The following is a 12492-nucleotide window of genomic DNA, read 5'->3' on the forward strand; positions in this document are numbered from 1 at the left end:
CCTTTGATTATTTCTGAGGCAGTTGGATATCAGAGCTATTGAAAAGTATTTTACTGTGGGTTCAAGATCTTTCTGGCCAATCTCCCAAATCAAATAAAGTTCCACACTCTGCCTCCACTTCTAAGATGCTCAGCATAAGTACCCGTGGGAGTGATGTGGTCCCATCCCCTCAAGCATTCCCTCACTCAGATACGCACTGCTTTCCCGTGTAAACAGACACACAGGATGGCTTTGTCCTGTGTCTTCTGCACTGATCTTTCCAAATGGGAAGAGAGAAGGACCTCAGTGCCCCTAATCCCAAGCACACAAACAAAGGAATTTAATATTTGACTTGGCAGAAGGACTCTCACAAGAAGACTGAAATCAGACAAATGAGCCAGTCAGAATTGCTCATTTGGGCCATTTTGCCGTGTTTGGCATTCATGAGGTGTTTCAATATTGCAAGCTTGCTGTACTTTCAGCGGAGGAGGAGGGTGGTGGTGAGGATGAACTAGGTACTCTATCTGAATATGAAAGAATATTCACTCTGTATGACTGATCCAGAAGATGAACTTATGAATTATTAGGATTGAGGAGGATGAGCATAAGTAGGCAGAGATGCGAAGATGCCATTCAGAAATTTCTGAGTCACTTCTGTGGAATACAGAAGGTCTTTTCCCTGAGAAATGGTGGTAATTAGACCATAGGACCAGCCGGGCTAGACCCACTGGAGCCAGTTTCACTCAAAATGCTAACAAATTCCATTCTGTATACCCTGGAGCATTCTAATCATTAAATCATTAATTTAAAACTGTTAAAATAGCCAGTCCTAATGGCACAAGGCTGCAGACCCAGCCTCTTGGGAGTCGAGGCAGGTGGTTTGCAAGTTCAAGGCTACCCTGGGTAACTTGAGAGTCTGTCTCAAAAGAAAAGGTGTGAGAATCTGGCCCAGAGGCAGTGACTGCCTAGCTTGCCCATCCTAGTTCCTGCCCCAGCACCGCATTCCCCACAGCTCTGCAGTAGATGAAAATAAAGTGCAGGGTCACGTCAACAAATACATAGTACGTGGACACTATTGATGATCTGGCTGATTGCTTTTGGAATTATGATAGACAATGAAGCAGCAGCCATGGGCCCTCGGGGGAGGAAGCCTCCAGGTAGGAGGTGACAGAGCAAACACACTGTCAAGCTTCTATGAAGAAAATGGATTTAGTTGAAGTGGCTTAGCCCTGCTGAGCATCCACGGGTATCCAGGCTGCTCCAGAATGGTTTTGGAGAAGTACACCCATAATCTCTATTTGGGGATTAGGAGATGGGAAGGTGGTGAGATTGCCCCAGACCACAGTCTCAGAGAGGAGTCAGATTGCTCCAGATAGGTTCAAACTTTCCGGCTGGTGTTGCATGTCTTCCAGGGTATCCAAAAGCTGGGACACTGGCTTGTGAAGCCACACTGAGTAGTCTTGAGGTGATGTGAGGTAATATAGGTGGCAGAGGTACCAGAAGACTAAAGTGACAAACGGGACATTTAAAAAAAAGTGTATGTGGGTGGGGAGCGGGGGCATTGATTTATGGAAGATACTGAATACAGACCAAACTGATGAATGAGTATGTCGAAGCAGGATTGTTTGTCTCCGCGAATGGTACAGAAGGTCTTTAAGGAGACTGTGTATGGATGCTTAGGAAGAGGCCACCAGGAACTAGCATGAGGTGGATCATTTCATCTTGCTTTTTGAATGATGTCGTTAGATGGGTGGAGCAGGTCAAAGCAACACTGTGTTTGTGTGCTTTGGTTTTGGTCGGGAAATGTAGGGGAGCACGGCCTTTAAATACCAAATGAAGAAATATGATCCTCAAGATTGCACTTACCACGTCATTGATCTCAGGAAGAAGGTGGGATAATGGATGAAAATCAATTTACAGAGGAGACAAATCAATGTGGAGCAAGCTCCTGCCCCCGATTCATAAATCCCAGCTGCGCAAGTAAAGAGCACATGCGTAGAAGCTGAAGGCAGGTGACGTGGAACCGCGGGGCCTTGGGCTAATTAAGCGCAGTGTGAATTGAGCATGTCAGGAAGTCGATGGAAATTCAGGCTGCGTCCACACCTGCCCACAGAGAAGACAGGCTTGGTTCTGCTTGGGACCGGGGAAGCCGCCTCCCTTTCTGAGTGCTCCCCTTGGGAAGGGAACATGTGAGAGGTAGTTCCTGGTAACTGCGCAGGAAACTGATGTTGTCAGGAAGGAGCAATTGGTCGATGAAGATACAAAGTAGAGGGCATTTTTTTTCTTTCCTTCCTTTTCGTTTTTTAAATAAAAGGTAAAGACAATCCATTTTAAAAGATATCTTTTAAAAATTTAAATTATGCATGTGTGCATATATATACATATATATGTTTATATTCATATGCATGCAGGTACCCAAGGAGGCCAGATATGTGGCATCCCCTTGAGCTGGAGTCACAGGCTGTCATGATTTGCCCATTGTGGGTGCTGGGAACTGAACTGAGGTCCTCTTGGGGGGCAGTAAGTACTCCTGAACTCTAAAGAGACCCCTCTCTAGCCCTGTAAAGTCTGGTTTTAAAGACCATGAATGGAAGGCAAGGATAGCTGATAGACTATATCCCAGTAGGAAGGCTTCTGTCCGTGAAAACACCCAACACCCTAGCAGTCTGACCAAATGTGAGTTAGGATGTGTCCGTGGGCGGAAAGACAGGCCATGTCGAGGGGATGTGCAGGATACAAAGAGTAGCTGTGGCTGCAAACAGCCGTCCCCTCTGTTTCAGTGTATCTCATCGATGCCTCTGATTTATTTCATTTTTTTATTTTCTCTACACTCAACCTATACCATCAACCTCAGAATTGTGATTGATTGAAATTCTTTGCTCCTCATAACTATTCATTCCACCTGGTCTTATTCCTTCATTTTCAGAAATCTAGACTATAAATGCCCTATGAAACTCGCCTCACAAACTATCACATTGGGCATTCAGCGAGCTTACTGTTCCACAGGGGATGTCAAAATTAATTTAAAAAAACATGGTGAGGAAGGCAGGAAGCCCTGGGCATACTGAATGGTTACGATGCCCGTATTTACTGTGGATCTCATCTGGCTAGAAGGCGTCTGGAAGCACAGCACAGGAATGGCCAGGAAAGCTAAGAGTCCGCTGGCCAGCAGCCTGACCATGCCCTGACCTGAGGCATGGATGTGGAGGCACGATAAAATGTAAAGAGAAAACACAGGATGTGGTGGGAATGTGGACACACTAAGAATTTACAAGATTCCTAGGAAATTAAAGAGGGGAGACCAGGACTAAGGGGATTGACACCATGTCTGCCCCTTCCGTATATACTGCACTTCGCAAGAACTTTTAATTTCTGAAACTTCTAGTTAACTCTAGTTTTCTGCTACTTCATCAAATAGAGATAAAAAGTGTATCTTTAGTATAAGTCTTAAATTCTTTTTTTAACATTTATTGTGTGTATGCATGCATGTGCGTATGTGGTCCACATGCATCTTGGTATGCATGTATACTCTGCCGTATACTCTGAGCTATCTTGCTGGCCCTGTTAGAAATCTTATGCATTCCTTAAGTCAGTCTCTGATAAGAAACTATAGATGCATTTTTACCTAGAAATACCAAATTTCTTCTTCAAAGGAAAAAAATGCATTTATAGCGCCTCCCAAGTCACCTTTTGAGATGTAGATTAATGTGACCTGACAGAATGTAATTACTACCAGGCGGCATCTTCATTAGTAATAACGAGCAAACCAGTACTGGAGAGCTCGGTTCTATTAACACAAATCAGAATATATCAAGTCTGTCCCTGAGTTGTTGCCGGGGTAAAATGTGACTTCAGTTAAATGCCCTAAAACAAAAACAAGCCATCCGGGCTTTGTGTGACTGTGTGTCACTATTGTCACCATTGTCACTGTGCCACTGTATGTCACTGTGTGTCACTATACTCCCTGCTTCACTGTGTGTCACTGTGTTCCCTACAGCTTCAAGTGCTTTTTGTTGTTGGTTTATAGACAGGATCCTACTATTAGCACAGGCTGGCCTTGAACCGTTTAATCCTCCTGCCTCAGCCTTCTGCGGTGCTGGAACCACAGGCATGGCCCACTGTCCCCTGAAACTTTTTATGCACATTGAATGTAAATACATGATGCATAAGTAAGAATGAAGAAGGTGAGTGCAATGAGGGACTTTCGAGGTTTTAAAAACATTTTTGCATCCTGATAGGAAGTGTTCTTTTTGCTGAAGACAGACACTGTTCCCAAAGCCCCACAAGGACGTGGAGCCTGAGACGGAACCAGGCCACTGGAAGCCTGTGTCCCTCTGTAGCTCTGCCCCCTGGCTCTTGTAGGCAACTTCCTTTTTGCTTTAGAACTTCCACATCCTTATACATAAAAACAAAAAACCCCAGGACCGTCAATGATAGATTTCTTCACCAGCGGTGCAGCGGCTGCACAAGGATTGAGAGGCATTTGAGCAATGTGGGGAACATTCATAAAGTAGCCTTGGCTAGTGGTCCTGGGGCCCAAGCACTGAGGTGGCCATCGTGGACATTCCGCAGCCAGCCGTGGCACTTCACTATAAAGAGCTGTGACGTTGTGGGTATCAGAAGTTGGCTCTGTTCTTAGAAAACAAGGCTTTTAAAGCATGGATAACGTATATCCCCGAGAAAGTACAGTTATCAGTTCTTACATACTGACCAAATTATCAATGGGTTGGGAATTAATTATACCCAGCACTATTATAAAATGCCAACAGCACAATCAGTCAGTAAATATATTGAGCCCTTTCTAAAACTCGCTAATAGAATTTTCAATAAATTAGAAATAAGACCTATTTAAATTATTCAGTTTTGAATAAACCGCCATCAACGTCACTAAATTTTCTAGTAAAAATTTATTCGTCTTGTCATTCAATATTTATTAACCCGTGTGCTCGGCCGGGGGAATAAAAAGAGTGCATCTCAGATGTTTGCCCTCGGGGCCTAGAGTGGGCACATGTCCACCTCTGTGCCCAGTTGCTAGCTGTGTGTGCAGGCGAAACGGGCTGGTTGGTGCGTGAACGTCCGTGAGGCCCTTTGGAGTGTTAGATAAGTCCCAGTATGTGAACAGGGTGCTGCCTGGGGGTCAGCTCCACCTAGACAGTGCTCTGAACATAGACAGGACCATGCCACACTCTCCTTGCTCCTGCTTAGAACATGTGTGTGTTCATGTAAACCTTGTGAAGAGGATATACTACGCATCTAGGTGTCTCTGCAGGAAGTAGTAGTATTCCTCGGTGCCTTTGATCCCTCCACTCTTTGTCCTTGGGGCCACGGTCTCCCGTCACCACTGCGTTAGGTACCCAGGCCTGTAAATGCCTCCTCTACAAATGCAGACCAGTCCATCCCTTTCCTTCTGTGGTGCACAGTGGACTTTCTCCCCATCGCTCCCTCTGCCTTATTATCAGATGTCACAGGAGAAATGGGGAATTAATTTCAGTTGATTTATTTAATAATATTTATCCATTTAATGTTTTTCTAAGTCCCTTGAGATATGGCATGAAAAGATGGCACAGTCTGTGTCCCCTTGGGGCATACGTTTTCGTGAGAGAGACAGACTTTAATTAAGCCATTACACAAATAGCTCAGCAATTAGGATGGTGAGACATTTAAGGAGACATTTAAGGAGAAGGTAAGGTGCTCTGAGCTATGAGGGATGAAACCTCAGCAGGCAGGCAAGAGAAGCCCCCACCCCTACCCTGGAGACTTTATGGGGAAGATAAAGGAGATTCTAGGAAAAGGACCTGCGGGTATAAAGAATAGCCACTGAAGCCCCTGCAAGCCGGTGCAGCAGCAGCAGCAGCAGCGGGGGCCTGAAATCCCAGCTGTGCAGGAGGGTGTGAAACAGGAGGCTGTGGAGATCCAGGCCATCCCAAGAGTCACAGGAAGACCCCCAGCCTCATCTCGAGCAAGCAAAACAGACATAAACACCTGAGCAAAAGAAGTAGAGAGACGGTGTCTGCTGTAGGATGGAGCTGCTGATTTTCTACATCATACGGTAGCCTCTGCAAACCGGCAAGATTAGACTATTAGTGCTTATCCTTTGTCAACTGATTTTAAGGCTTTAGCGGAGTAGTTACAGTAAGTGATTTCACTGGGCTATAAAGTCAAGCCAGTGGGACAAGCATCCACTGAACTGCTTTTCCTGCAGTTATGGATACAAAGCCAGACAAGTTTTCCCTTCGGTGTCCTAGTCCAACTAAAGCGATAGTATCCATAGAAACACATGACATTATGTTATATGCGTGGCATCAGATTATAGTAATTTATTTAATGCAGAATTAGGAGAATGGTATGGAGCCATAACTCTCATGGTCTTACATTTTATACTTAGTAATATAATATTTTAAGAATAGAACACTATGGGCTTACATAGTATTTAATGTACTTGAACTTAAAATGGAGAAATTTAACACATTTATTAACACATTTATTAATCAATTTAAACATAACACGGACTAGAGAAGTAGCTCAGCAGGTAAGAGCACTGGCTGCTCTTCCAGAGGACCCAAGTTCGAGTCTCAGCACTCGCTCACAACGCTCTGTAACTCCCATTTCTGGGGATCCAGTGCCCTCTTCTGGCTCCATGCGTAGCAGACAGGCAACACGGTACACAGATGCGTGGAGACAAAGCACTCATGCACATAAGATATTTTTAAGCAGCCATACATTGTCTTGATTGCTGTGCATACATTATTCAGGCTTATACAGATTGCCAGTTGAATGAGGGGGGACTGTTTCAGAGCCTCTTCAAGTAATTGAAACTCAGCAAACATCAAAACTCAGCAACTGGCAATTTCTGAAAAGTGGGTTGCACTGTACAATGTAAAACCATATTGGTAAGAGTTTCATACATTTTGAATGAACCCTTCATAAGTACGATTTCTGTACCATGCACAGGGCAGTTGGAAAACAGTTCCCAAAACAGTTCCCATAGATATTACAGATTAGTAGCTCTTACAAGTGTTTACTCGTTTCCTTACACAAAATAAAAAAAAAAAAACCATCACATTTCTTAACATTACCTTCTTCAGTCTCAACCAAAAGCCACTATTTAGGACGCTCTCAGATGGCCACGGTGAATACAATTATGCTAAGTTCTGATACTTGCTTGAAGTTTTAGGACATTGTCATTAATAACAACTATGTTTTTTTGAAAGTATCGACCAACTCTACCTACGTCTTATAACCAAATGTTGGTCCCTTGTCTGTGTAGTAGAAAGAATGCTTCTGATTTCAGTGTACACCCCAGAAGCGCTTGTCCTGCAACGTCAGGGGGCTTTGATATACTGTAGATAGCAGTGTTTTATGAGAACATCTTTCTTCACACAGCGTGTTTAAACAGCTGCAAGCTGAGGGTGCCAGTTAGTAAAGCTGCAGATTGTGGCTCTGCATCCGGGGCTTTCTCTGCACTGCAAGTGTGGCTAGGGAGTGACTGCAGACACGGTGCAGACACTCTGTATGCAGTAAGGCAGTGATTCTTACCCTTCTCCTCTTTTTGAAAAGACTTAGCTTATAGATCTAGGTTTGCCTGTGTGTTTGTCTGTATATCACGTGTGCGCTGTGTGGTGCCAGTGAAGGCCAGGAGAGGGCATGGAATCTTCTGGAACTGGAGGTACAGAGGCTGCAAGCCCCCATGTGGGTGCTGGGAATCAAACCCAGGTCTTCTAGAAGAGTAGCCAGTGCTCCTAAACACTGAGATATCTCTCAGTCTGCTTCCACCCCTCTTAAGCCCTGACTTGTAGATGTTAACACAAGAACAACAAATTTTATATTATAGAAATATTTTGACCTTTCAGATCCCCTGCCCTAGAGGGTCAGGAGTCGCTAGAGGAGTGTGGTACGTGTGTTCCTAGCTTAGAAAATAAAGGAGAAGTAGAATTTGGATAGGTGGTTTAGAGGAGGAAAAGAAGGTATTACATGAGAAAGGAGGAGAGGTGGATGACAGACAAAACTCTGGGTAGAAAAGATGGTTAGACTGGATAGTTAGAACACAGAGAGCTGCGTGTCTAATCTGTAGGCTGTAGTCAGATCAAGAGGCGTCCTACAAACCCAGTCAGGAAGTCTAGACTTGCTGAGGAGTCCCCGGGAACAGCTGAAGGGTTTTGTCCCCTTGTGGAAGGTGGGCATGCCTATTTCAGAGTTTCCCTTTGGCGACAGTGCATGCGGTGAATCGGAGAGCAGAGAGTATGCAGTGTGGACTCGGATCCAGCTGCTGAGGATCCAGCTGCTGAGTGCCGCACTGTGGGACCAGAGGGTTGTCGAGACTGTTTTGGAAGGAGAAGCGAGGTGAGAGCCAGAGCCGAAAATGTCGGAGGTTATCTGCACAGGCAGCTCCACTCCCTGCTAAGGGCATTGCTAGAGAAACAGACAAAAGCTGGGTGTTTCTGTAAAAGGTCTCCTCCGAGACTTTGCCCTCCGAGAAGCCTGAGACTGCTCCCTTTTCTTCTGATAACAGGATTGTATCATTGAACACATTTCCCTTTCGTGCCTGTCAGAAGGCTTCCAGCCAGCTTTCGTGGTCAGGTCACAACAGCTGAAATTGTCCCGATGGCTAGTACATTTCTTCCACCTCTCTTTTCTGACTCCAGCCTTCTACCTTTATTGACTGTTCATTGTTCTTTCTATATTCATTCTCCATGACCACACTATGTCTTCACTGAGGGGGCTGGAGTCGGCTCAGCAGTGAAGAGTTCACACTGCTTTTGCAGAGCAACCATGTCAGTTGGCTCATGGCTCCTCTAACTACAGTTTCAGGGAGCTGACGTCTGCTACTGGCCTCCTAGACACCGAACTCACATGCGCGAACCTACACTCAAACACACATACAACCATGTCATCAAAAGCAAATCTTCCTTAAAAATAAACTTTTTTTTTTCATATAGAATGTGTAGAAGGGCAGGCTACAATTTAATGGTAACATTTATAACCTCTAGCCTCCCTTACTCATTTGTGGAATGGGGCCTTCACTTCAGTCCCATTTTCCTCAAAACTGAAGAGAGCTCGAAAGCCTCTGACGCCTCAGATTAAAGCTCTCGGGTTCAGTTTCACAGAAATTCAACAAACTCAAATCAATAAAAGGAAAAGAAAAAGAGAAAAGAAAAGAAAAACCCAACACACGCAGCCTGGTTTCCACTGCAGAGTCAACTGGAAGCTGAGAACGGCGGGGTGTTGCTGTACCTACTAAAGGCAGCTCACAGCTAGGAGTGACCAGAGAACAAGCAAGATGCCATGGAAGCACCCGGTGATGACAGGGTCCGTAACTACTCCTGACGCAGGAATCCGCAAGGACATGTTTGAGTAAAGAACATCTATGGGTCACAGTCCCTGGCCTTTGTACCCCAGACTTTAGGCTGGGTGTCACTCCAGAGTTCCCATCAGCACAAAACCCCATCTTTCTTCCCATGATGCCCCCCTAATCATGAGTAAACCTAAAAGGATAACATGCATCCACCAAGGCACACAACTCAGAGTCTGCAGCAGACTTGGGATTTGACTGTAGATCTCATGGAATGCCAGAGTCCTTTTTCTTTCTTTCTTTTTTTCATTTCTGCCCTATTTCATATTTACCTCCCAAATAACAGTAGCTGAAGCTGTGCACAGTATATTGTTTTAAGATACCAAAAATACTGTACATATGAGGAAAATGTAAGCTCAAAAGTTTAAGTAGCCACTTTTGAGATTTTTTTTCCCAATACACATGTATATGCGTGTGTATCTATGTTGACATGTGAAATCAGGTGCTCACAGGGGCCAGAAAGCATTGGATCCCTTGCAACTTCAGGTGGTTGGGAGCTGCCTGGCATGGATGCTGGGAACGGAACTGTCCTCTGTAAGAACTCTATTAAAAAGCCATTTCTTGCTGGGCAGTGGTGTCACACACCTTTAATTCCATCAGTTGGGAGGCAAAACCAGTCAGATCTCTGTAGATGTGTGAGGTTTGGGACTAGCCTGGTGTACAGAGCAAGTTCCAGGACATCCAGGACTACATGGAGAAACCCTGTCTAAAAAACTTTTTAAAAAGAAAAAAAAATCTCATTTCTTTAGAGCATTTAATTTCTAGAACATTCTCAATAATTGAATGAGATTTTTAAAGTTTTTTAATATATTTATTTATTATTATATATACAGTGTTCTGCCTGCATGTATGCCAGAAGAGGGCACCAGATCTCAGTATAGATGGTTGTGAACCACCATGTGGTTGCTGGGAATTGAACTCAGGACATCTGAAAGAGCAACCAGTGCTCTTAACGTCTGAGCCATCTCTCCAGTCCACAAAGTTTTATTTATATTTCTCCTTGTGATTCATTTAAAATGTTTCCCCACCATTTTTATCGAAGCGTTTTTGCAGCCCTTCTCATAGGACCACCTTTGCATTGAAGGGGGAAAATAGTAACTCTATAGAACATCACCCAACTGATGCCAACTGGCACAGCCCTTTGCTTTCCTGGGCTCGGGGTTTTCCTTCCTGTTGGTTTGAATAAAATTAAAAATATCCATTCCGAATTAGAGGTAAGAGAACATTATGGCTCGAGAGATACACAGGACATAAAATATTAAGGGAGGAGAGCACACATGCTGTGGATTCTGGCAGCTGAAGGCTGAAGATAGCATGACGCTGCTCCCCCAGATGAGATGCTCACCAAAGACATCTTGTCATGCCAGAAAAACCCTTAGGTGACCGTCAACCTCATTTCACTAGGAGAATGACAGATTGTAACCCTGATGGAGTCTGTGGAAGGAACCCAGGGAAGATCTGAAGACTTTCTGTGCCAATATGTCCTCACCAGTAAGTCACAGTCTGGATGGCTGTGTCAGGAAGTCACAGTCTGGATGGCTGTATCAGGAAGTCACAGTCTGGATGACTGTATCAGGAAGTCACAGTCTGGATGGCTGTGTCCGAAGTCACAGTCTGGATGGCTCTGTCAGGACGTCACAGTCTGGATGGCTGTGTCAGGAAGTCACACTGTGCATAACTCTATGTGTTCATTTTCAGCTGAGGAGCCTGTTGTGCAGTGACTCTTTATTTAAAAGCAGAAACTATTGCCCTGGGGAGCATGTGACATGAATGTTGGAGCAAAAGGGGAAACTTTGCAGCTGAGTTCAGTGAGTGGGATCTACCAGTCAGTGTGTTTAAGACTTAACAAGTCAGATATGTTAAAAAGTAGTTGAAATGTGGCTAGTGAAAACAAACACAGGTGGGCAGAGAAGAACACACAGCTGTAAGTTACAGTGAAGTTATTGATCCTGAAGACCAAGAGCATCATAACTCAACTTATAGGTAGGGCGCCATGAAAGCACACCAAGACACCGGAAGCTAGTGCAGCACTGTTTTGCTTCCGACCAATTCCAGAAATACAGGATGGGAGCTATTGCTTAGAGGTTCAGAGATGTGACTTAGGACAGCCATGTTTCAGGTGGAAAACCCTACACAGCATTCCGCAGAAGACAGTATAAGCTAAAATTTCACATGGACTCAGGTTTTATGCAAGTGGGTGGAAGATGAATTTGCAATAGACACGCTGATCTGGGGATCTGCGGCCTCTGGAAGCTAGCCTCCAGGGGGACAGCCCTTCTTGTACCACGCACGCATCTTCAGCCTGTCCCTGCACCTTAGGTAGTGGGTTGTATGTTGACAGTTCCTTGTAGTTTGTCTCTCTCACAGTTCTCTTGCCAACACTATCGCTGACAGCTGAAAATGGTGTAAACAGATGGCGACTCCTTCTAGAAGAAGGAAGTTATAAAAAGCTCCCATAGGCGCTTTCGCCTTTCCTTTTCATTGTTTGAGGTTTCTTTGCCTTTCTTATCTTTAAGGCTAACCTGACTTTGTTTGCTTTGTGTTTTTTGTTTGTTTGTTTGTTTGTTTTTTGTTTTGTTTTTTAAAGGCAGAAAACTCATAGAAAAACAGAAAATTAAAAAGAATGAAGTCATGTGGATGATGTCAGTCACACCATAGTCCCCATGGTTAAGAGAAGGTTGTGAGGGTAGCTCCCTTCACAGCATGAAAAGGGCACCTGCCTGGAGCCTCCCATAAGCATCTAGTTAATTTTCTGTGCGACACTTTGAATGAAACCCAGGACCACGCTAATGCCACTGAGCCACATCTCCAGCCTCAGGGGACTCCTTTTAAAGGAACTTTTATTTTAAAGGTCGCTTCAAAGTCTTCAAAGTTCTGTCTTCATATGTCCTTGACTCTATCTAGTTCAGAAATTTTAAGACTATTTAACAGTGACAAGAATACTGGGGAACGCGTGCCCTCATCCTTGCTGGCATCGGGAACGTGGAGTCCCTAATAACAGACCTCTAGCAAAGGGAAGCAACGACAAAGTGCACACGCCGAGTCAGGAGGCCATGGCACGTAAGAAGACATTGTAATGACATAGCCCAGTATTTACAAGCAACCACATCTGTGCCAGTGTAAGAAATAACTGTAAATAACAAGTTCCACCGCTTGGAAAATTG

At 44.5% G+C, this 12492-nt stretch overlaps 1 protein-coding gene across 3 annotated transcripts in view; it reads left to right on the top strand.

The window, feature by feature from the left end:
* Window positions 1-12492, top strand: part of Ano6 (anoctamin 6) — a 175484-nt gene that overhangs the window by 81006 nt on the left and 81986 nt on the right. The window lies entirely within an intron of this gene.

Source organism: Arvicola amphibius, chromosome 9 (assembly GCF_903992535.2).
Source record: "Arvicola amphibius chromosome 9, mArvAmp1.2, whole genome shotgun sequence".
In the NCBI taxonomy this organism is placed as follows: Eukaryota; Metazoa; Chordata; class Mammalia; order Rodentia; family Cricetidae; genus Arvicola; species Arvicola amphibius.